Raw genomic sequence first — 27008 nt, 5'->3', positions numbered from 1 at the left:
GCCTCTATTATGAATGGGCAGCTGATCATGTAGTATAGGTACTTAATAAGTTTGTCACAGACTCTTGAGGATAATTGATTAAAATAACGACCCATGCAGTGGCTGTACCTTTGAGACATTACACAAATGCCATAGATTTTCTTCCTCTTAATAGAGATCATTCCCAAATATAGCCAGAGTTCTGCCGACCTCTCCTGTTCTGCTGTACAGGCTGGCTGCTGGCAGTATATTTGACATCCACGTCATTTTTGCCTTTCTGGGTTTACACGAGCCAAGGTTAATTGAGAAATTTTATGCCATTGATGTCAATACATTGATCGGCCCCTGTAATCTCTTGTCTGTTTTTGCTTAAACAGAACAGAAAAGGGCTGAGATAATGGACATTTCTTATTCTTGAAAGATGATGATTGTGTGACCTTCGAGGTCAATCTGTAAATTTGTACATTTAACCATATGACACAGCCTTAGCCCTCGAGTTCAGTTGGACTGATTTCCATGCACTACTAGATAATTCATTTTTGTCTATCTAACAAAGTCAGTGAGGTGAACAAGTTACAAGTGAACATTACAACCGGTAAAGAATATGGGCTTGACTTCCATTGCACGTTCATAGTGTTCGAGAGCTACTGTAAGCTGCTGTGTGAATGTGACATTTCTAGACTCACATCTGTAAGTAAATGTGGTTTCCAATCCCAAAACTGTACTGTGTAAACGGATTCCATGTTGATTTAATTTAGTTGATGAAATGCAAAAATGTTACTTGCCTTATTTTGATGCAACCGTAAACTTCTTTCAAAGAGATTGCATCGACAGATGCATAAAGGCTGTACATGGTCGAAGGACAGCAACCATTTTTTCAGAGCTGGTTATGCACAGTGCTGAACCGACATGGTTGTTGACAGCTCTGTGATGAGTAACTGTTCTCCTCTAGGGTACTACATTTAAATTCAACATGTCTTTCAGTGTCACACATTTATGTCATGCAGGATTATTTCTCCACAACGGTGAACATTATGCTGATTTAATTTGTAAAAAAAAAAAAAAAGAGAGAGAGAGAGAGAGAGAGAGAGAGAGAGAGAATATACATGGTAAAAAAAGAAAAAAGAAAAGAAAAAAAGAAGCATCCCTAAGGAAGGAGAATGTAGACATGGATTACGGCAGGGAGCTGATGACTATTCCATGGAATTTGTGCAGTATAAAATGGATTGGGTCATATTCTGCTCTAAAAAAGGTTGTCTTTATAGTTGTCTTTTGTGTAGTATATTTTACAAAATAACTCAACATTATAGCCTTAATATAAAAAGTAACTTACCCTCATGTCGTTCCAATCCTGCATGCACTTATTTCTTACATTTATTTCAAAAGGAGACGTTTTTCCAGAATGTAAACACTACCTCTTAGACAGCTTTTAATATAGCATGCAAGTTTTTATTTTGTCATTTTTTAAGCTTTACAGTCCCTAATTATTCCTTTTTATTGTTTGCACCATTTACAAAATGAACATCAAGGTCAACATCTCTTTTTGTGCAGTCTGGAAGAAAAAGTCATAGTGGTTTGAAAATAAATGAGGGTGAGTAAATGATGACAGATATTTATATATATATATATATATATATATATATATATATATATATATATATATATATATATATATATTTACTGATTCATTCAAACATAAAACAAGTGAATGGCTCATTGAATCACTGAGTTGGTTCATTCAAAAACATTGATTCATTCACTAACAAAACAAATGACCAATTTCACAAACAAGTTAATGAATAAAATGCTGATTCATTTAGGAAGGAAACAAGTGACTAAAGGTGTGAATCGTTGAGTCACTCATTCAACCTAAACATCAAAAAACATTGATTCTTTCATAAAAAAAAAAATCAAGTCACTGATTTCACTAATGAGTAATTGAATAATTCACTCCAGCGATTAGTTAAAATAACTTTTTCTTTTAGGAACAAAACAAGTGACTTAATGAGTGAATCACTGAATCACTCATTTCAGCCTATTCTTTCAGAAACACTGATTAATTCTGAAACAAAACTGAACAATTTATTTATATGAGTCATTGAAAGTCAAACAATTGGTTTGGGGGGAAAAAAATCAATAAACAAAAACAAACGCGAGTCCCATATACAGTTTGACCAATTCCCTTCTCTCTCTTCTCTCTTACAATGCAATGACCTCAACTCACAGCCTCTGTAAGGCTACATTAACTTACAAATTAAATTAATGACTCAGCTCACCAAACACATGTACAGTCACCCAGAGGTATAATCACACGTCGAGTAGTACTGTGTAAATGGTTCGGTACATTGACGCAAAGTGTGTAATTTGAAGTAATTCAGGTCTAAGGTCAGGATTTCGATAACATATACAAACTGAGTGCTGGATTGCAGATTTGTTCATAACGGGGCTATGTGAAAACGGAGCAGGCTAATTGAAACATGAAGGATGTGTTCTTGACCTGCCAGTGTGAGCAGCCCAGGCCTCAGTGTTTGTAAAACAAAGAGAGCTGCCTCACATCTCTGCACGACGCAAGTCACACTAATTCACAACCTGTTACTAGGGCAACTCCTGCCTTAGACAAAGCTGTACATATTAGTCACACACAATCTAATGCCTCTGAACCTGAAACCTTCCTACTCAAGTGCTTCACTGGGGGAGAGCTTTCTTTTTTTCTCACTATTAAATTCTGTGTCTTCATTTCTTCATACCAGTAAAGATGCAGTCTGTGAAGGCTGGATAAAGCTTCCGGAAGGCTGCTTCCACCTTCTCAATGGTTTTCCAAACCAGGGAGTGAATATGACTAAGAAATTATTCTCCAAAGTACGACCCGCCTCCAGGAGCCCCTATGTGCTAGGGAAATAGAGAAAGGGATTTGATTTTAATATGCTTATTTCATTTTTCTAATAATCAGATCATAAATACTTGGAATTTACTGAAATGCACAGAGTGATTGTTTTTATAAACGTTTTATTATATATCCTGATGAAAATTTATCTCCTCTAGCACTTCTTTTAGATGGGCATGTGGTTTTGAGAATTTTGAAGTAAAATAAAATTATATATATAAAAACAATATATATATATAAATAATAATAATAATAAAAAAAATAATAATATATATATTTACTGTATTTACTTTGTATTCAGCTATAGGTATCAAAGTAGTTTTGCATTGATTTTATTTTGATAATTTTTATATGGATAAGTGGATTTATTATATGATAAGTTTTAGTTGTTTTGGTCATTTGTGTTTATATTGTCATATTTGCTTTTAAATATTACTAATTACCTTCATTTTTTTCCAGTTATAGTTTTATTCATTTGAATACTTTAGTTAGTTGCCAAGGCAACATTTCTCATTTTTGTTTAGGTAAGTTTAAGTAAGTTTTTCTAATATTCATATTTAAAATAAAAGTCTTAATTAGAATGAAGTCTGGTTCATTTTGGACTTTTTTTCTGACCGAGACAGGAAGTGACCATCTGTCGGATCTGAAAAGTCACCAAGCACCTTTCATTAAGCAACAAAGAAGCAGATTTCAGACAGATGCTTTTTAAAGACAATTTGTCTCAGTCAGTCAGTGGAGAGGTTTGTAGGCGGTTTAAGACTGAGAATAATATAAATATTAACAATGCTAACAAAAACTGATGAATTGCAAACTTTGAAATCATTATTTCTAAAGTAAAGTGTAAATACCCCATGGTGACCTATTTGAGTTCTGTGAAACAACTGATGCTGTTTGACCATGAAAACACCACTGACAAGAACTCAGAGAAGACGCCTTTCACATCTTTTGAAATTTACAGCACTAACAGCTGCATGATGTTGTTCTTTTCTATAGCTAATACTGATAAAAGTGTTGCTGTGTGTCCTTAAACTTTATTCTTCCCCAGAAGACAGAACTATGTGCTCTTCTCTTTATTTACATTGGGCATAACAGCATATTTCTTGTCTTTGGCATCAACGGTGAATACGTTTCTATTGTGTACGAAAACCTTTCAGTGGGAAAAACATCAAACTCTGGGCAGGTTCAAGAAGATCAAAAAGCTCACCCTTACTGTGGGCCATCATAATAAACACACGAGTTGAGCTGCAATCCATGTGGGATGAAAATGGGTAGAAAAAAACACATAAATGAAAAGGGAGAGGGCTTGATGTATACTGAGAACTATCCCACACTGAACTCACTTCAAGCTAATGCAAATGATGAGACGGTTGCAGATACAGCCCACCTTAAGGAGGTCAAAATGCATTTACTTTATATGTTGTAAATTAGAAAACAGGGCTTTTCCCTTGAGTTTGCACGAGAGAGGCAGTCTGGGCCAAGAGCACTTATATTAGCATGAATATTTCCAGAGTCTCCACCATCTTCGAATTTTTAATGAAGTGAATGCACATTGCAGATTTAACAAAAAAGGATAAACCAGGAATAATCAGTGCATGTGAAGAGAGGGGAAAGGAGCATTACACAACACTGACAGACTAAATCGTGTTCCTTCAAGTCAAAGGCGCTGATGTTTTTTTACACAGACATTTTGTGATTGATTAACACTGATCTACCTCAGTCGGCACTCTTTTAAGCAATAATTATTCATTGAGATTCTGATTGGGTGCTGGGCTGCATTGGGCACCCAGCAGCCCATCCGTCCTCACCTGCCAATAGAGTTTGATGAGCTCGCTTATGTGCGGGGTGTTGCCTCCTAACAGCCAGGAAATGTAGTCAGCAATCATGGCGCCCCTAATGACAAGGACAGAAACAGGCAGACAGTATAAGACAACTTTCAATCAAGATGTTACATCGTCAAGAGGGAGACTGCATAAGAGACATGGCACATACTCGATAAGGCAATTCACTCGACAGACAAACATGCACGCGCCATGCAGCGTCTCGATACAGTGAAAGCTTGCATCAGGCTGACTCAGGCTGTTGCTGGCACACATTTCTCTCTCTCGTGGATTCTTTCTCAGCGTGACAGCGTTGTGCTAATAATATTCATATGCATCACATCACAAAGTGTAAAATTGACCTGTGGTGACAAGTCTTTATATAAAAATGTGAAGTAACTGCATTTATCTCTGATATAAGTAGAAACCACAGGCAGGCACATTACTCTAAATGTGATAAGGTTATGTAACAATGAGATCAGATGTATTATTTATCTTTGCATATAGTTTCACATTCTTTAGGTCAAAACAGAAGGAAGGAAACAGTATAGCATATCGTTCCATAAGCGAAACAGAAGGCTTTATTTCTATGACAAACATTCTAAACAGTTTTCTACATAGTTGCCACAATATATATTACACAGTCGATTAAAAAATTATATAAGAATAATATAAAATAAAATAGAAATTAATTAAAAACAAAAAACAAATATAAGTATAAAATGTAAATTTTATTTTAAATTCAAGTTTATTTTTCATGTTTATGTTTAGTTTTGTGTTAAAAGTATTATTTTAATAAAGATGGCAAAAAAGATGTGAAAGGGAAAACTGACCCATGATCAAAAAACAAAAACAAAAAAAAACAGGAACAGGAACAGGGGTCTAACTTGGCATAATTGTATATATTTTTTTACAATATTGTATTGATGTTATCTTGTAGGTCCCTCTATTTATAATATAATATAATATAATATAATAATTGTTTTAAAATGAGTTGTTTAAATAAATTGTTTAACCAAAATATTTCTAGCTGTGGTTTACTTTATGTCTTCTGCAGTTTTTGTTGCAATAAAGTGATCATATCATAATGCATTACAATCTTTATTTTATTTTATTTTAATCATTGTATTACTATGTGTCCGTAGTTGTAGATGTACTGTGACGGCTGGTGAAAGACAGTCCGGAAACAAATGCGAGTTAACAGGATTTAATGAAATGAAGACAAGTAGAACAATGATACACAAAGACGATGGGACGATAACACTCCAGGGAGACGGTGGTTGGTGAGAAATCCGGCCTGAGGTGGAGTGTAGGTGGGAAGTCCGGGTCTTGGTGGCGTGAGGCAGCAGGAGAGAGTGGCACAGGAACTGCGGGGAATAGAGCCGAAGGTAAGTGTCCGTGGCTGAGTGATCGTGCGGAGAGTGGATGAGGTTCTAGGAAAAAACACAGACATCCAAACGCAAACTAACACTTTAACCAGACGGGGGTAACACAACGACATGAAACAACGATCTCACAAACACAAGACGTGAGACAAGCCATATATATAGGAGATGAGTAATGAGTGGCAGCTGTTGCTGATACAATTAACGGAGACGCCCACAACTAATCAGTGCAAACGCAGAACACACAGAATTCACCACAAAGTGTAAACAACCCGAGATCACGGTTTACCAACCGTGACATGTACCTTGTTATCATTTTTGGACCCTTATATAAAAGACATGCATTTCAATGCCATTTCAAATAAGGAAATAATAAATTCAATTGTTTCAAGTCCAGTGTTATATTAATTTTTATATTTATAGAGTTATAATTGTCTAGTGTTGTATTTTGTTACTTATGCAAATAGTTGACGACAAGTCACTGACTTTGAGGGAACCATTCAATCAACTGAATGAGGAATGCTTGAATACATGAACTAACTGGCAATACTATTACTCAGTACATTAAATGTTTATTTAACTCTTGTATAAAACCAGTGGTCTGAATGTAATTTATGGCAGTCTTGTCATCTAATATTGCAGTGCTACTTCTCGTATTCATAATTACCTAACCCAGTAGTTTTGGTGGTGGTGTTGTTTAAGAAACTCAATACGCAGACTCTTTTTGCTTAGGCAAGGACAGAAAAGTATCGGAAAAGTCATACACTGAAGTTCAGGCCAGCAGAGAGCATCAGGTGACATGCATATGTATGTATGAACTTCAGATTGATGATGCGGTTACGCGTGGAATGCAAAACTGTGGTGACATTAAAAAAACAGCACAGTAGGTCTAAGGATGAAATATTACCTTCCTCATCACCTTGTGCTTTGAAATATAATTAAGACCCCTCCAAATTCACACATGCACTGGAAAGTACGTAACTTGGATTGTATTTGGCACCATTTCCTAGTATACATTTTGATAAACTAAGCTGATTAAATGATCTGGCCTGCTTAAATCAAATGGCTTTTTTTTGTCATGAGAATAGAAGGGCAGCTTCACTAGGCCAAAAGAACATACACTTTTATGATATAATGCCGGAAATGAAAACAAGACACTTGTTTTCCTTTCATGATATACAGTAAATCAAATCTGATTTGAGAATGCTTTGAAAATGGCTTTTATTTGAATGTTTCTTGAGAAAAAGATGTCCTTGTTACAGTGTAATTTCACATATAAGTACTGATTAATATTAATTAACTGCATGTACTTACTATATGGTTATGGTTGTATGTAGTTATGCATAATTCATTTTTATTATAATAGTGAGTACATGTAACCGTGTAACAGAGACACCTTAATATAAAGTGTTATCTCATCTTCTTGCTTAGCCATTTGTCCGAATATAGTGGAAGCGTGTATTTTGAGAGCTATGTACAACTAGAGCTCACGTGCACAGATGACCCGACCATAACCCTTGTAATCATTTCTGATCTGACAACTAACCCCACGTTAGAATTCTATCCGTTCTCACCAGTGTAGTCTGCAGCAGGTTGACATGCATGCAATGTCAAAAAACACTTCCATTGTCTTAATATGCATTTTAATTATTTGTATTTTTATTTTTTTTGCTCAATGACTCCCAAACGATTCGTTTAATGACGCATTTTTCCAAACCACTCCTTTGCGTGACGCTAAACTGCGGTGATTGGTCTGATGACCAGGTCTGTTGTGATTGGACTACTGCGTGCAGAGCATGTCAATAACAGAATGCCCATCACCATTACTTCGCCCACAGCTCAGGGGGTAAACACAAGCAGCCATGGAATATGTGTTAGGCCAATGCAGAAACATATTGATAAAGCACTGCAGTTTTTACATCAACGCATTGCTCTATTCTTTATCAGGACTACAAGTAATAACAATGACAAACATTCACTATTCATTCATACATTTCTAGACAATTGTGAGCAAACAAATATTGCTGTAAGACATAGACCTTCAAGTTGTGAGGAGCGAACACAATACACACAACTAAATACATATGTTGCATGCTACAATACAGAGTACATGACAGCAACAGTTTTTAAAAGAATTACTCCACTTTCAGAAAGAACAAATTCCTGATAATTGTCTCACCCCCATGTCATACAAGATTTTCATGTCTCCCTTTTTATTATACACATTTTAACCACAACTGCGAGTCTTGTCTAGCTCTGTGAGGTGCATGCATACTCTGTGTTCAACGGTTCAAGACGGGGTATGTCTAAAAACTCCCAACACTTTTCTCCTCCAACTTCAAAATTTTTCTACATCGTTTTACCTTTTTTTTTTTTTGGGGAAGAGTTTTTGACCCTGCTTGCACATTCACTGTGTAAACACTGGGTCGGTACTTCTGCAGCAATGCTGGATGATTTTGAAGTTGGAGGAGATCATGAGTTGGGGTTTTTCAACATGTAACTAACTAACTGTACCCCTAACTCTAACTGTACCCTAACGGATTTCAATGGTCTTCTCCACAGGAATACGCCGGGTTGTTTGAAGGAGGGGAGGTTCAAGTTTTCTCGTGTCTGCATGCGCAACAAGGGGCGGGCATAAATAGTACTAATGAATATAGTATTTTTTTATTTTTACATCACCTTGAAACAACTCGACTCTTTCTTTTGAAAAACAATAATTTAATACACAGTGCATTTAGGTTTAAAACATTGCAGGATGTTTTAATTTACTTAGAGTTGTGTTAAACACTGCGCGAAAGGTAATAAAAAAAGTCCATAATGGGGCACTTTAAAATGTTTCATCTTCTTCATCAGATATATGGATCTCTTTACGTATTGGTGGCTGAGTGAGTCAACTGGTTTCGTTCTAGAGAACAGCTGCTATATTTGTTATGACTCAGTCATTTAATGACCCAAGATGTGGCTCATCTTCAGGGACTAGAAGCTATGTTTTAAAAATTGGAAATATAAATGGTTTGTTAAAAATATTCAGAATAGCATACTCAAAGAGATAGTTTCCCCCAAAAGGAAAATTCTGTCATTAATTACTCACCCTCATTATCTTTCCAAATCTGTCAGACCTTCATTCATCTTTGGAACTCAAATTAAGATTTTTGATGAAATCCGAGAGCTTTTTGACCCTGAGTATATATAACAACTACTACGTTCAAGGCCCAGAAATTGTAGTAAGCACATTGTAAAATTAGTCCATGTGACATCAGTGGTTCAACTGTAATGTTATGAAGCTACTATATTATTTTTTTTGTGTGTGTGTGAACAAAAATAGCAACTTTATTCAACTATTTTCTTGTCTTTCATGTCAGTCTTTGCTGCATGTTCATGGCAGTTTCACGCATGTCAAAAATCAAGGTGTTTTTAAACTAAACTCAATTAAATCAAAGAATAATAAATGATCTGATGAAGGTCATGGGACCGGAATGTTGTGAGTAAATAAATTTATATACAAGGGAAGATAGTGTGCTGATGTTGGATGATGCTGGACCTGCATATTATTATTTTTTTTTTTTATACAAACCTATTGATTACCTACAGATTTTCGAGGGTAATTGTTGATTGATAAACTAAACTCAATAAAAAAAGATAACAATACTTATATGTAACATATATATGTTATGTATTTGTTTAATTTGTCTTATTATTCGGTCAGAATGTCAAAAGTTGAGTCAAAATAAGGATGGATGCATTAAAGCTAGAGTCATTCTTGTGTACTTACATTGTGAACACAATGAAAATAGAAGTTCAATTCGAGCACAATGAATTAAAGGAATGCAATGCATATGCAATGCAAAGTGCTCCATTGTCATCCAGGATTTCTGCATACTAAATCCTACCTAAAATTAAGAATAGTGAACATAGTCCAAATCTCTGTGACATCATTAACTCAAAGCCTCATGGGTGTTCTGCTAATCTAGATTGTTCCCAGACAGTAAATGTATAATTTTGCTTTCTTCAAGCCATCACTGAATAACTATCCAGCATCACCCCCCGTCTCGACAGCAGTGAGCCGGGATCATGGGGAGGCCTCATTTAGCTTGCTTGATTAATGCTTGATGAGGATGTGCAAGTGTCCTGCTGGGGTGAACGGAGCAATTCTCTCGGGTGTAAATGCCAGTTAAATGTTTACCAATAATTAACCACAGTACTTACTTGTTCCCTCACAGGTTGAAATGTTGTTGTGGGTAAACATGGCATTTACAGTTAAGGACGCAGCAAGGCTGGTTAAGTGTTTCTCGCTCTATTTCTACTTCTGCATCTGTTCAGGTGCCACATTTGCAGCTTTGAAGCAGCAGTCACACACTGTTGTGTGCCGGCAGAAGAGCCTTTTGCTTTGGTGCAACGCTGCTCGGTCTAAGAGGAGTTCCTGGTGTGTAACGCTGCTTTCTCTTTTTGAAATGGGACGATTTTTGGATGAGAGCCAAGAGATGGTGTGTCACTCATCCCTTGTTTTCTTACCCAAGCATCAAATTAAATGCTAATTGTTTTTGTCTGTGTATGATGTGGCGCTGAGTGGCACAGTGAGCTTGACTAGAGACCCGACACACAGAAACTGGATGCTTGTGTGTGTGTGTGTGTGTCATTATTGCAGAGCACTAGCAGCACTTATCTTTCTCTCCCCAAGAACAGGCCTGGATCGCCCTTTAAATGCCATTCCAACCCTGTCATGGCATCAATGCATGACGCCATCCCTTTGCTTTAAAAAGAAGCATGCAGGATTTGTGAATTAACCATTTAATCGCTTTCACTAGCGTCTGTAACAGGACTGAGATCGATTGCCATTCATATGATGAGGGACCTTTAAACTCTGTAGCTAAAAAATAAAAATAAATCAAATTGTTGCATCAGAGCAGAAAGCCTTGTGGCCAGCACTTTGAAACATTGCACGGTTTTACTTCAGGCGACCCACAGTCGAGTCGTGGTTTGTGGTCCTTTCCCGAATTTCCACCCACCCCCTACCTCCAACCTCTCTCTGTCTCTCTCTCTCTCTCTGTCTCTCACTTTGCTTCCTGTCAGTTTACTGTCCCCATAATGGCAAAAATGCCATCAAAATAAATATTTAATAATAATTTATTTATTTAAGGGTGTATTTCAATAAAACTTTTACTGTTCACACGTGCATTTATTTATTTACTAAGTTACTTACAGAGGCAAAAAGGATAGTAACAACAGTAATATTGTGAAAATCATTACAATTAAGATATTTTTAAATATGATTTATTCCCGCAAACCTTAACTCTAGTCTTTAGTGTCATATGATGCTTCAGAAATCATTCTAATGTGCCGATTTGCGGCTGAAGAAATGTTTCTTATTAGTCATATTGAAAACATTTGTGATGCTAAAGGTACCACTTTATAAGGTATATATGTTACACGTTACATGCACTTACTATTGTAATAACAATGAATTATGCATAATTTCATGCAAGTTACCCTAAGCCAAACCTTAACCATATAGTAAGTAGATGTAGTAAATTAATATAACTTGGTACTTAAATGCATTATATACGCTGTAACAAGGAAACCTTAAAATAAATTGTAACCATAAACAATAAAACATTATAAATGTTTTTACTCTGAATATTAAAAATATTTTTCCTTGACTTCTTTTAGTTTATTATTAGATTGTGTCACAGGGGTATTTGAAGCTGTGTGGGTACACAAGTGGGTACACATTCCTGCTGTGACATGAAATTTCATAGCAGGAATGACCTGATCAGCCTTCAGTTCAGTTCTCAAGCTTTTTGTAAACACTTATATTAAATAAATATATATATATATAAACACGGTGTACTGGTGTAGTGTATTACTTTCTCAAACTCTGCATGCAGCCCTTTCCTTTCCATCTGTCAATGTTTGTGCCTGTCACATAAATCACTTTTATGTCCACTAGCAGGCATCAATGATAAAGCTGCATTCAGTGTGTAGGCCGGGAGTCGAGGTAATTTCAAAGTCCTTGTTATTTCACCAGCTCGGGCCACACGGGGGTGTCAAACAGTAAGATCTATGCCAAAGGGATACAAAAAAAATAAAATAAATTAAAGCAAAGAAACAGGGGCATAAGAAGGATGGAAAGCAAGTGGAGAGATTTCCAAGCAGGCCACTTCATATCAAGATAATAAAAAGTCTGGCAGTGGAGGCCCTTTGTGGCTGCCACAGAGAGAAACATGCCATTTGGGCTGCTGTGTGAGGCTGACAAGTCCGACAGGTTATTACATCCTTAAAAGTGAGAAGTGCTGGGGGTGGGGGTAAAGACCCAGTTATTGCCCTCAGCAAACAGGGGCATGGCCTGTCTGACTGGCCGCTGTGTGCCCTCGTGCTCCTGTTCTTTCTAACAGCTACTTCACAGGAAAGCTGAGATTTTAGAAGGGCACATTCCGGCTGAACAGCGGCGCTAAAATATGCAGGAGCATTTTGCCTGTGAATAACAGCATGTCCCCTAATTCACACGGTGAGGCAAAAACTCAAGATTGGCATCAGGCAATCTGCATTGTTTTCCTATAGCGTCAGCACTTAGCACATTCTTGGCTCTGCGACGTGAGGTTTGGTCCACTGCTCTCTCATTCCTCTCATACCCCCTGACAACAAAGGTCCAAACTTGACAAATCATATTGTTTGTGCATTTTACACCACCCGTCCCTCTCCAAAAAACTAAACAAAAAAAACGACCAAACAAACAAAATTTGCATTAGGACACAATGTTCTAAAACCCAGCCTTGCTCTCTACTGCCTACATACAGTGAGAAGTGAATTGGACTGTGTAATTGCTTCCACATTTAGCCTAAGTGGTCAACACAACCAGTGCAGCATTGTCTATGTAAATTGTGAGAAAAATAAGTAAAATTAAAGCTTAAAGGGTCAGTTCACCCAAAAAGGAAAATTATGTCATTAATAACTTACCCTCATGTCATTCCAAACCCGTAAGACCCCCGTTTATCTTCAGAACACAGTTTAAGATATTTTAGATTTAGTCCGAGAGCTCTCAGTCCCTCCATTAAAACTGTGTGCACAGTATACCAGAAAGGTAAGAAAAACATCATCAAAGTAGTCCATGTGACATCAGAGGGTCAGTTAGAATTTTTTGAAGCATCAAAAATAAATTTTGGTCCAAAAATGAATGACTTTATTCAGCATTGTCTTCTCTTACGGGTCGGTTGTGAGCACGTTCACTGCAGTGTAGTGATATCCGATTCGCAAGCGAATCACTCGATGTAACCGGATCTTCTTGAACCAGTTCACCAAATCAAACTGAATCGTTTGAGACTGTTCCCATCTCCAATAAGCATCATGACTTAAGCTGTTAACTTTTTTAATGTGGCTGACACTCCCTCTGAGTTCAAACAAACCAATATCCCAGAGTAATTAATGTACTCAAACAGTTACACTGACTGAACTGCTGTGAAGAGAGAGATGAAGATGAACACCGAGCCGAGCCAGATAACGATCAAAAACGATTGACTCGATCTCGAGTCAAGAAACGTTTCTGTCAGACGCGTCCGATTCAAGAACCGATGAGCTGATGATACTGCGCATGTGTGATTCAGCGTGAAGCAGAACCGAACTGATTCTTTTGGTGATTGATTCTGAACTGATTCTGTGCTAATGTTGTGAGTGCGGGTAAACCCAAGGCTTGACTTAAGGGCAATCATAGCTAATGATGTTATTTACGTCGAGTGCAATATAACCGATGAACAGTTTTCTTCAACTGGTTTATTGAATCAAACTATCCAAAAAAAACGGTTTGTGGAAAAGAACCGAACTTCCCATCACTACTGCTGATCCGAAGAACGAGAACGAGTTAATCTTTCATTGGTTTTCTGGCTCAGCTCAGTGTTCATCTTTAGTTTCTCTCCACAGCAGTTCAGTCAGTGTACTGTTTGAGTAAATGAATTACTCCGGGATATTGGTCTGTTTTAACTCAGAGGGAGTGTCAGCCACATAAAAAAAGTTACCAGCTTAAGTCATTTGTGGATTAATTTGCATTGGAGACGCGAACCATTTCAAACGATTCAGTTCGATTTGGTGAACTGGTTCAAGAAGATCTGGTTACATCGAGTGATTCGTTTGCGAACCGGATATCACTACACTGCAGTGAACGCGCTCATAACAGACCCGGAAGAGAAGACAATGCTGAATAAAGTCGTTGTTTTTGTTATTTTTAGACCAAAATGTATTTTCGATGCTTCAAAAAATTCTAACTGACTCTCTGATGTCACATGGACTACTTTGAAGATGTTTTTATTACCTTTCTGGACATGGACAGTATACCGTACACACAGTTTTAATGGAGGGACTGAGGTCTTACTGGTTTGGAACAACATGAGGGTGAGTTATTAATTACATAATTTTCCTTTTTGGGTGAACTAATCCTTTAAGTATGTGTCCCATAACAGGACAAAGACGTGCAGATCCAATCCATCTATATACTAGGTGCTTAAAACTTCTGGAACTCATAATATTCTAAAATGTTATGTTTACTAGAGTTTCTTATGCATATAATATATAGCCTATGTTATAATATAACATTAGTTATGATTGACAGTTACTAAAATTAGCTATCGCACATTGTTGTAGGAGAATAAGTGTATTGATATATAAGTCTTTTGATATATATATGTATGTATGTATTTATTTATTTTTACCACCTTGGATGAATTGAGTGAGCTTGCTGGAATGCACTGAGATTCTTCTCACCAAATTACGTATGTGATGCTTCTCATCTATTCAGACAAAATGTATTAAGGAGTTAAACTATTTTAATTCATTACATGATTAAACTATTTTAATTTCAATAAATAGCTCTGATTATATTCCATATATTTTATTATTATAATATGATCTCTATAATTAAATGCATTCTATATGATGAGAAAATAATGTTTTGAGTTTAATGAGAAAAATATATTTTTAATTATATTTTTTATTTTTTATCACACACACCCACACACACACACACACACACACACACACACACACACACACACACACACCCACCCACACACAATACAATGTTTTAAAATAAAAACAATAATAGAGTTTTAATTATTTGATTTATTTGAACTATTTTAATTACAATGAATGGCCCGTATTGTTTATTTATTTATTTTTTACATGAATTAAATTTGCACACTAAAAGCTATGGTCATAATGCTTTTTCTTTGAGTAAGTATTAGATGATGGCATGGTTAATGTAAATATAAAAAAAAAAAAAAAAAACTAAAATGGGCTAATGAACAATTAATTGTCTAATATCAACTGATGTATGCAGTATCTAATAGCTACCATTACAGTAATTAAACAATTTGTACTCTTGACTGATAAATGTTATGGTGTCAATACATTCTGGATCCCTAAGCATTGCTGTATATTGCTGCTTACATTTTAAACTGCATTGCATGTGTCAAGGAGCTTTAAACCTGCCATAACACTCAACAACCTTAAACACTGTAGCAATCCACATGCATGTGTTATATTATTGTGATTAAACACTGAAGTGTCTCACACAACTGTAAGTATTGATTAAAGGCCTGCCACAGTTGACCTTGTTTGAGAGTGATAAGCGGCATCGCTTATTCAGAGACAAAGCTGTCATTGCTGTACATGAGGCTGGCAGAGAACTCTAGCTCATTGAGTTTCTTTCTCCACGCCATTTCAAGACTGATTGCTCAGTCCCCGTGGCCTCTCTAACGGCACGCATCTGGCCTTATAATAGCCAAAAAGGACTAATTTGGCTGTCCAAAGACATACAACTGCAAATGCACTTTTCATGGAGAAAGGGCAACTTTGCTAACCAGAGAGCTGACAGGGGTGCTTGAATAAACATTCTTATTCAGTCTTTTAAAGTGGCAACCTGTAATATTCAAATCACTAGATGGTGCACTATTGACTCAAAATGCACTCAATGTCAAATCCATCACAATGTAGCTCTAATCTGAACATGACCTCCAGACCTCCAAAATCCTCACAAACCTCCACTGAACAACGTATTTGTGCAGTCACTTCATTCACAAATTTAATTTTAAAATAAATGTTACATTTAATACGTATTTATGATGGTGCAACTTCAGAGAAACCGAAGAGGGTTTGTAACCAGCTCAGAACATTTTTTTTCTGTTTGTAGTATGGAGGTCACATGAACATCTTCTTGGAAATTTTAACATTTATTCCTGAGACCCTATAGATTGCCTGTTGTGCATTTTAGAATTGTTCTTGCTATTTGGGATATGTAGGACCTAATAAGTATAATACCTAAAATTTGTTTTTGTACAGGAAGTAGTTTTCGCAGAAAAATATGTCCTCATGTGAGGACAGTGGGTCTATCATAATGTGAAATGATGCAAAGCAGTTTCGTTCACTTTGCAAGCACAACTGCATGTCATGCATCGCACACAGGATTTTCCAGTGCAGCCTTGTGCTCTGCATTCATGCATTTCATTCATAAGTTATGTTATGTCCTCCGTATAGGACATCGGGACTTAATGTCTTTAAAAAAAAAGGAAAAGACATGAATGGAAATGCATAGGCAAAAACAATTTTTTTAAATCACGAATAAATTTTTAATGTTCAAGATTTTTTATTTTATTTTTTGTAACCAAACTTTGTATAAAGATCATTCTCAACTATGGTATAACATAATGATTCAATATACTATTTTTCTTTCTGCAAAATGTGTGTTAAATTACAATTAATGGGTTTTCTCATTATATACAATGTATCTATAAACTAAATCTAATTTGCATATTAATGTGTTTTTGGGGCAACATGTAATGAAAAAGAAGTGTAATAATGGGAGTAATAATTGACAAGATTTTCATAATAATATATAATATTTCATAGAATATTGAAATATAATTTCTTTCTCTATTCATTTGTTATGTCTCCAAAAATGCGTCATAAGCATGCGTTTAGTCCCGGTGTCCTCATCTGAGGACATGTATGAAATCAATGTCCTGTTTAGTAACAGAAAGTCATATTTTGATTTGAAACCCCATAACATATTTCTGAGATGTTGATTTATGACACAGAATTTTAAAATTAGACAGATTTAAATGATAACTACAATATATTATAGAAATATTATATATATTATATAGAAATATTATATATATAGTGTCACTAAATTAATTTCAGACATTTTGATGACCAAGGAGAGGGAGTGGTCATGTGAAACATCCAATCATTTGGTATCTCTGAAAAGCCCTGAATGTGCTCTGTACAGGACATCCAGATCTAAAACTGTGGCATGAACAGACTTACAGAACAGGATTTATAGATTTCTTTTCTTTTTCCTTTTTTTTTTTTTTGTCCCAGACTGAGATCTTAAAATGTAAGAGTCTGACAGTATTATGAATGAAATGTAAAACAAATTACAAGATTATTATATCAAAATATAATCTCAGATATGATTAAATTTCTTATATGATGCTTGGATGTCCACAGTTGAACATTGTCAGTAGTAAAATAAACAAGTTAAGGTCAGAAGTTTTTGGTTTTATTTTTTTTATAAAGTGCAGTCAGATTCTAAACAAACACCAAATAAATAAATACATAAATAATAATAAAAATAAAAAACAACCTGACTTCTGGAAATGAGCCATAAGGTTTATTTTTTTGTTTCCCATGCTAAATGCTGACGGCGCATTTAGGAGTGTTTACTGTTGTACTGGCTCTTGCTGTGAGCAATGGAGACCACTTTCCAAAAGCAAATTCTGACAGAATCCATCAAGAGCAAAGGTTACATTGTTAATTTTTTTCTGCATTGAGAAACCTTGTCTCCAGCACATACGGAGCGATATTGCCTTCTAGAATAATTTCAGTTTTCGAGTTCAATATCTTGATGTGTCACTCACTCTTCCTTCAGTTAAGATTGCGATGGGAAGTGAATCTGTTCTACTAAACACATGAATCTATATGCACATATTTCCTGGAGAAGCTGTTACTGTTTTATTTATTTTATGTTTTCTGATGGTGCACATTGACATCTGACTTTGATACTACCTACAGAAATGAAAATATAAAAAAGAGAAATGCCACAATGCTTTTCCTTTCGAAACAGAAACAACATGAGTCATGGATGGATATAAGTAACCATTACCAGAAAAAGGAAGAAAATGGCACAATGATGAAAATGTGGAGAATAATTTGGTTTCTTTGTGCCGGAGAGTTATTGCTTCTGTGAAATTTACTGGCATGTGAACTTAAAAAAATAGATGCATTTTCCTCTTAAACAGCTAAAATGGCTGAGCAGCATTTGTTGGAGGGAGGATGTGATTAGGTTAAAGAGTGGGTCAGCTTCAATGGTCGTACTCGCTTCTTTGAAATGCACAACCATGCATTGTGCTCTGACAAACTGCACTCAGACTCTGCTTTAATCTAGCGTGGAGTTTCAGGAGTGGACTGCACTGAGCAATGTCAGCAGAGATTCATTTGATGGGAATGTAGAAAGATTGGAATTATGTGCCAGTTTGTGTGGCCTGGGTCTTATTCACACATAACCTCTGCATGGACATCATGAGTCATCACGTTGGTCCTTACAATTAAAATACATATATATATTTAGATAGATGGATAATTACATAAAACTGCCAATACTGTATATAAAATTTATGTTATGCAGTATTATATTTCTAGTAATAATAATAATAATATTATATATATAAATATATATATAGAGTACAGACCAAAAGTTTGGACACACCTTCTCATTCAAAGAGTTTTCTTTATTTTCATGACTATGAAAAATAAATACAATAAATAAATGAATACAAATATTTATTTTTCTTAAAAGTGCATTTTTGTGAAAAGTATGCTTGTGGGCTGTTTCTATCATCTAGTTTGATATAATGCAATGACATTCATGCACTTTTCAATTTGCATTACTTGTTCAAATACTTTTTGGGCCCGCTAAAATTAAGAGCAGTCTATCTTAATGAATGAAATCTAGCCAGACCTAATACACACCATCTGCAAAGAAAGAGCATAAAGAGCCTGAATCAAATAGTTCAAGTGTGATGTACCAACTTCATACACATAAATGCACTTCTGCAGTGTTCCCAGTAAACATCTCTGTTCCCCCACTGGGAGAATGGCAAATTTGTAGGCAGGGTGGCGGAGTTGATCTATTTCTGCTTGCAGAAAAACTCAAATGTGAGAGGGGGTGGCAAGCGAGAACAATTGAGTGAGAAAGAAACCAAAGCACCTGTTTTTCTCTAATCTATTTCAACTGGGTCAATGTGGATTGATAATGATCAAACAGAATATGACTTTGTCTTGATAAATGGCCCCCGCAGCCACCAGTTGGCCTTGCCATAACTGGTGCCTCTAAACAATTTATTCCACCACTGTCCAGTAACTAATGGTAGCTGTCATCTGTAGAAGACCAGTGGTGGGAACAGAGGCATTTGGTAACCGTATCATTAAAACACATATGGAACATTAGTGTGTGAAGGCTTCAGGGGAAGATGTCAGTCAGCCGTGGTGGGAGTGGATGTAACCGTAACTCTGTCTTCTTCCTCACTGAACCACCAGTATTTGTGCACCGCTGGGAACATATTTTTCCAGCACAGGCTGACAGAACATTGGGAGATGTAACAAACCACCGGGCAGACATGGGTTTGCAGGGTTTGTCTAAATGACTGGGAGCTTTCTCCTACTGAATCTGTCTTCATTTAGAAGAAAGCACCCTTTTTGTGCCCTCCATTAATGCCAATTTTACCTCGCTGCCTCACAGGGGTTTCCCAGAAGTCGATACACCATGGCTAGTTGAAGGTGATTCTGAAAACAAATGGAGTTCGGCTGGATGCTCCTTCAAATCAAGTGGAGAGAGATGGGAAAATGTAAAATCATGTTTCCTGGAACAATTTGCAACCAGACTACATAAAACAGATCAATCATAGCCCATAATGGGATTCATAAAAAAATAAATAATAATAAATAAAAAATTAAAGACACTGATGTCCATTAATATAAAAAACCCTCAGAATGATGTTCTTTTTTAAGTCATTTAAGATGCATGAGATGGATGGCATATTCTGAATGATGATGAAACAGAATTTAGAAATAAAGGAGTACACTTCAACAACAAATTTATTTATATAATATGCATCAATCAGCGAGACTGGAGTTTGAAGTTTGGTTTGCATGATGTCAAAATATGTAAGTAACAACTACAGAGATGTCAGTCAATCATGAATGCAACCGCAAACAACAACTAAAACAGGCTTTCGAACGCTTCTCCGTTTGATCAACCATTTACCAGTAAGAAACAAACAACCGGTATCTCTTCACTATTCATTTAATTCTGAGACGTCCCTGACAGGTGTGGCAGTGAGAGACAGGAAGACAGGTATAGAGACTTCAGTGAATCAGTGACACTGCCTTTAAAAAAAACACAGCTGCCTGCCAGCGATCATAGCCAACTTTGAAGCTCCATTAATTGCCATTCCGTCATCGCTTTTCGCAACATGTGGCGTGTTACTTGGCACACATGCTCTCTTTCACTCAGCCTTTTAATGCTTGGTGAAATTAACTGCTTGTTCTTTGTGCTTTACATGTGCTGGTAACAGCCGAGGTCGCTGGTAATTGAGGAGCCGGCGCCATATGTTTGACGAGACAGATGAATCTCCGCTGCTCTTCCTTCAGACACAGAGAGAGTGTGAAAAAAAAAAACCCAGGCCTTACTCACTTTCTGGGTGGCACTTTTTCTCTCTTATCTACTTCTTTAATAATTTACAGAGCTGAAACATCACAGTTATTAAACTAGAGCCCCATTAACCTGTGAAAACTTGGATTTTCATCTGCTCCATAATCATAACCATACTCCAACACCATCCAGATGCCAGAATATGACACTTTAAAACCACAGCTGATCCAGTAATTGACCTGTGGTCCTTATTGCAACATATTATGGCTAAGAAACATTAATTTGGATAGTTAGGGGCAATCTTAAAAAGATTTCAAGCAATCCCAATTTCTAATCAAATTAATAACCTGTTTGGGCTAAGAAATTAATTAATTGTGTCCAATGAGAAAAATATTGAATATTTTATATATATATATATATATATATATATATATATATATATATATATATATATATATATATATATATATATATATATATATATATATATATATATATATATATATATCTGAACCCTCATATATATATGAGGGTTCAGATGCAAAAGCCTCTAAGTGCCATCTGAAATTTTCATTTAAAATTAGGATTTTTATCAAGCTCCTACGCTTAGGTTGAGTCATTTTACTTTAATGGCAATGTGCAGGTCCTTTTTCCAGGCTATTAAAGTGAAATAACTGAACATAAATATAGGAGCCTGATAAAAATCCTAATTTTAGATGAAAATTTCAGATGGCATTTAGAGGCTTTTGCATCTGAACTCGGAGATAGTCAGGCTCACCTCCACACACAGCTTGGGTTCAGGAACCAGGCACCCATGAAAGATGCTGGACTCTCTACCACTCAGGAGTTGCCTGCGGTGGGTTGATGTGGGGTTGCTCATAGCTCCCCGGCTCAGTCACCATGTGTTGGAGTTTACCCTGGTGAACAAAAGAGTCTCTTACCTGCACCTTCGGGTCGGGATAGGTCTGTCACTTGTGCTTGCTGGCCGAATGGCAATGTAGAGTATCTGGCCTTCTTGGAGTCTCTGGGAGGGGTGCTGGAAATTTCTCAGACCGGGGGCTCCGTCATTCTACTGGGGGACTTCAATGCTCATGTGGGCAGCGACAGTGACAGCTGGAGGTGTGGTTTTGTGGTTTGTTTCATCTGACCTCCGGCCTTATGTTTTGGACATGGGTAAAGAGAGGGGCAGAGCTGTCAATTGATCACCACCTGGCAGGGGGAGGAAACTGGACAGACTCGGCGGACCCAAACATTTTTTGAAGGTCTGTTGGGAACATTTGGCTGAGGCCCCTGTCAGAAAGATTTTCTACTCCCACCTCAGGCAGAGCTTCAACCAGATTCCAAGGGAGGCTGGAGACATTGAGTCTGAGTGGACCATGTTCTCCGCTTCCATTGTCAATGCGGCCACTTGGAGCTGTGGCTGTAAGGTCTCCAGTGCCTGACTGTCGAGGCAGCAAACCCTGAACCCGGTAGTGGACACCGGAAGTAATGCCGTCAAGCTGAAGAAGGAGTCCTGGCTGGCTTGTAGGACTCCTGAGGCAGCTGACGGGTACCGGCAGACCAAGGGGGCTGCAACCCGGGTGGTTGTGGAAGCAAAAACTTGGGTCTGGGAGGAGTTTGGTGAGGCCATGGAGAAAGACTATTGGTTGGACTCAAAGAGATTCTGGCAAACTGTACAGTGCCTCAGGAGGGGGAAGCAGTGCCCTGCCAACACTGTTTACAGTGGAGGTGGGCAGTTGTTGACCTCAACTGGGTATATTCTCAGACGGTGGAAGGAATACTTTGAGGATCTTCTCAACCCCTTTTCAAGAAGGGGGACCGGAGGGTGTGTTCCATCTACACGGGGATCACACTCCTCAGCCTTCCTGGAAAAGTCTATGCCAGGGTACTGGAAAGGAGAATTCAACCGATAGTCGAACCTTGGATTCAGGAGGAACAATGCAGTTTTCTTCCCAGTCATGGAACACTGGACCAGCTTTATTCCCTCACCGGGGTGCTGAAGGTTTCATAGGAGTTTGTCCAACCTATCCACATGTGTTTTTTGGATTTGGAGAAGGCATTTGATCGTGTCCCTTATGGTGTCCTGTGGGGGGTGCTCTGGGAGTATAGAGTCCGGGGGCCTTCTGTCAAGGGCTGTCTGGTTCCTGTATTTCCGGAGCAGGAGCTTAGTTTGCATTGCTGGCAGTAAATCAGACTTGTTTCCAGTATATGTTGGACTCCGTCAGGGCTGCCCTTTATCACTGGTCCTGTTCATTAATTTTATGGACATGATTTCTAGGTGCAGCCAGGGATCAGAGGTTGTCCACATTGGGGACCATATGATTTCGCCTTTGCTTTTTGCAGATGATGTTGTCATGTTGGCTTCATCAGGCCAGGGCCTTCAGCATGCGCTGAGATGGTTTGCAGCCAAGTGTTAAGCGGCTGGGATAAGAACAAGCATCTTCAAGTCAGAGGCCATGGTTCTCGGCTGGAAAAGGGTGGCTTGTCTCCTTCAGGTTGGTGGAGAGCTCCTGCCTTAAGTGGAGGAGTTCAAGTATCTTGGGGTCTTGTTCACGAGTAAGGGAATGATGGAGCAGGAGATTGATAGGCGGACAGGTGCAGCTTCTGCAGTGATGTGGTCGATGTACCTGTCTGTCGTGGTAAAGAAGGAGCTGAGCTGTAAGGTGAAGCTCTCGATTTACTGGTTGATCTATGTTCCTACTCTCACCTATAGTCATGAACTGTGGATCATGACTGAAAGGACAAGATCCCGGATACAGGTGGCCAAAATGAGCTTTCTCCGTAGGGTGGATGGTTGCTCCCCCAGAGACCTCAGAGTAGAGCCGCTGCTCCTCCACATCAAGAGGAGCCAGCTGAGGTATGAAATTACTGCACCAATCGGTGGCTGCATCCTCAAAAACACTCCAGCCAGTGCAGTTGAGACAGGCTTGAAAATCCCGCTCTGCTTATTAAACTCCTAATTAAAGGTTTAGCTGATTGCAGTTTCTGCCTGTATTGGTGCAAAATGAACCATACAGTGATCAGAGAGACATTTTGTTATGCATCCTTTATTGTAGTTTAACAGTGGTCCAGTACTCTTACACTTGTGATATTGTTAAACTATATAATAATAAAAAATAAATATAAGAAATGTTTTGTTGTTGTCAGCATTCTGCTTGTCAGTGGAAAAAAATAAAGCAGTAGAAGTGTTTTAAAGACTTCGACACCAGCTGTACCAGGCTGGGAGGCGATGACATATAGCCATTTTAATAATTAATAGAAATGCCCATTAAACATTTTTTATAAGTGATCCATCTTTGAATTTTGAGAGTGGAAACACAACTATATAGATAGAGGTGAGTGACAGAAGGCACATAGGTCAGACCATATAAAATTTAGAATCTGTGGTGGAATTGTTTGTTCCATTTTCTTGTGTTTTTTTTTTTTTATTCCTGATCATGGCTTTTATTTTGAAGTCTCTCTCTCTCTCTCTCTAAATATTTTTTTTTCCATCTCTTGTGACACTGATTGCATTGATTGAGTTGGGTTTATCATTTATAATTAGCATTGCAGTAGTTAAAAAAAGACTTGAAGACTTGAATTTTAAACATCTGGTCTGTCATGAGAGGAAGCAGTTTTGGTTTCTCTCTGTTTGCTTTTAGCTTAGCATCCTTTTAGATGTTGTTCAAGAAATCTGACAATACTTATTTGTATATCACAGTCTTGGGTTTGCCCAGTGACAGGCTAATAAAAGAACACTGTTTGAAAATTGCACCTCCAACCTGAGGACATGGCAGGAAGAAGCATGTAGGTAGCCCTATAACTTTAAACACGATGGAAGCATTGTCATCACACAAAACTCGAAAGTCACTATCTTTGTCTGAACTGTGATGTAGCATTCCTGCTCATCTTTCACAGAGCTAATATATACCAAATCTGTTTGACAGGAATCATAAAGCTGCCTTTGATGGGATTCCACCCACATCCTCATGGCGCTCAAAGTGGGTTCCTACGAGGAGAATGAAGAGAAAACAACTTGACATCCAAGGTATTCTCTCCTTATTTTCTTCGCTAAATGTACAAGCCAAGGACTAATCCATAAAGGATTTTGATGTCTGCTAGCTGTATTCAAAGCATCAGCTCACCTACTTTCTCAGTGGAGTCCATTTCTGAAAGACCATAGTGTAGGGCACTTCATCAATAAATAAATAAATAAAACAAAAGAAAGAAAGGAAGAGAATGAGTATCAACATACTGTGCAGTATATAATCTGAGATATTTAACATTTTAGAATTTATAAAAGGTCTGTCTGCACAGTTTTATGTTTATCTAATATTAACAATGTATTAAACAGTACAGTATAATCAGGGATATTAAACATTTGCTATTTTTCTGTCTGGAGAGGAAACATGATTTTACAGCTTTAAAAAAAATTGTCTTTTGTTTGGTTTTTATCATTGACTTCATACTACTATAGTCTATCTATATTTTAGATTTAAAGCATGACTATATCTGGTAGGATAAGATGCAGTCAAACAGTTTGAAAAACTACGGTAGTGGAAATTTGGCCGAGATCATCATGATCTCCCCACAAGCTATCTTTTTAGATTTCACAGATGTATGCATGGTTTCTATTTCTTCGTATTACGTCCTGTATTCATTTCACCTGTCTGCAACCATTAAGGCGACCGAGAGCTGTTTGTTTGTTCTTCTGAAGCATCTGTGCTGATAGCAAAGGATAGTTTGTATGCGTACAGGAAAAGAAATGTTGAAGTCTTGGCTTTCGATGGGCAGCTGGATGCTGTGTTGAATTACTATGTTTTAGAACTCTGTACAGATATTCTTTACATCAACACTGAACTCTAAAATATAAACTTTAAATGAGTGAGCCAAAACCCTCTGAGCTAGAGTTTGTATGAATTATGCAGTCCCCTTTTTTTTCATGCATTTTCAACTTTGTATGCTCTCGTTCTCTTGATTCGAAAAGCAGTTTTGAAACCTACTTATTTTTTTCTCTTATACTTCTGTTTTTGAATCTTGCAAACTTGTACACTTCTAGGCATTCATGTTGTAGATATAATAATTAATAGAATGGATCGTGTTCAGGACAGTGTCTGTGGAGATTTGTCTCACTTGCATACTTTGCAGCATTTTATGGTTACTTTATTTATTTAAACGTTATTTAATGCAAGAAAAATATTCTGCTTTGTAGATTAGTAACACACTGTAAGCTTAATTATTTAACTGTAAGACAAATGTACTAAACGATATATAGTATTCCACATACAAAATGACTACAAATTTCAAATGTTAGGATATGACCTAATGATTAATTTCAGGTATACAGCAAAAAGTGGTTCATTTACACTTTTATATGTAATATTAACATATGTATTTTCCCTTTTCTTTTCTGTAGTGTAGTGCAGATCTTTAGCTACACTACCTTTCAAAAGTCATGAGTCAGAAATTTATTTTTTTGCAAATAAGTTTATTTTGCTACGTATGGCTGCATTTGTATGATCAAATTAAAGTAAAAACAGTAATATTTTGAAATATTATTACAACTATTACAAAAGTAATAATTTTCTATTTTAAAATATAATTTTAAAAGCTGAATTTCCGCAGCCATTACATCTTCAGTGTCACAAGATCCTTTAGAAATCATTAAAATATTCATATTAAATATATATATATATATGATCAGATATCTTAACATATTTATGCTTATTATCTTAATTTTTGAGGAACATATGATACATACACAATATTACAATGCAAATGTCTTTACTGTCACTCTTGTCCATACTGAATAAAAGCATTAACTTCTTAAAAAAAGAAAAAAAGAAAAGAAAATCTTATTCTCCTCTTAAACCATTCAATGGTAGCATAAGTATTACCTGAAGGCCTAAGCCATTTGGATCTCAAAACTGGCTTTCAGACAGTGTGCTTTTGATATAGTGTGGACTGACTTTTAGAGAACCTTATTTCAAACACAGAATTGTTGTTGCATTACATATGGCTCACAATGTTGCCACGGCAACCCATCTGCTTCCATTAAACATGTATTTCCTACTAATTTCTTTCAAAACTGTCTATAATAATCTATATATATCTGCAGTACTTATGTATTTTTGTACTTTATATATGATAACCCCCAGCTTGCCTGCATTTTATATAATTTTTAGGCTGTTTTGAGTGTCAGGTTTATTGCTGATGTTCACAGTACTCTCTCACAGAAAGGGTTTTCTATATTTGTATATTTTTAAACT

This window comes from Carassius gibelio, chromosome A11, assembly GCF_023724105.1.
Source record: "Carassius gibelio isolate Cgi1373 ecotype wild population from Czech Republic chromosome A11, carGib1.2-hapl.c, whole genome shotgun sequence".
NCBI classification, from domain to species: domain Eukaryota; kingdom Metazoa; phylum Chordata; class Actinopteri; order Cypriniformes; family Cyprinidae; genus Carassius; species Carassius gibelio.
The sequence above is the reverse complement of the archived record's forward strand: the minus strand, read 5'-3'. Positions refer to the sequence as shown.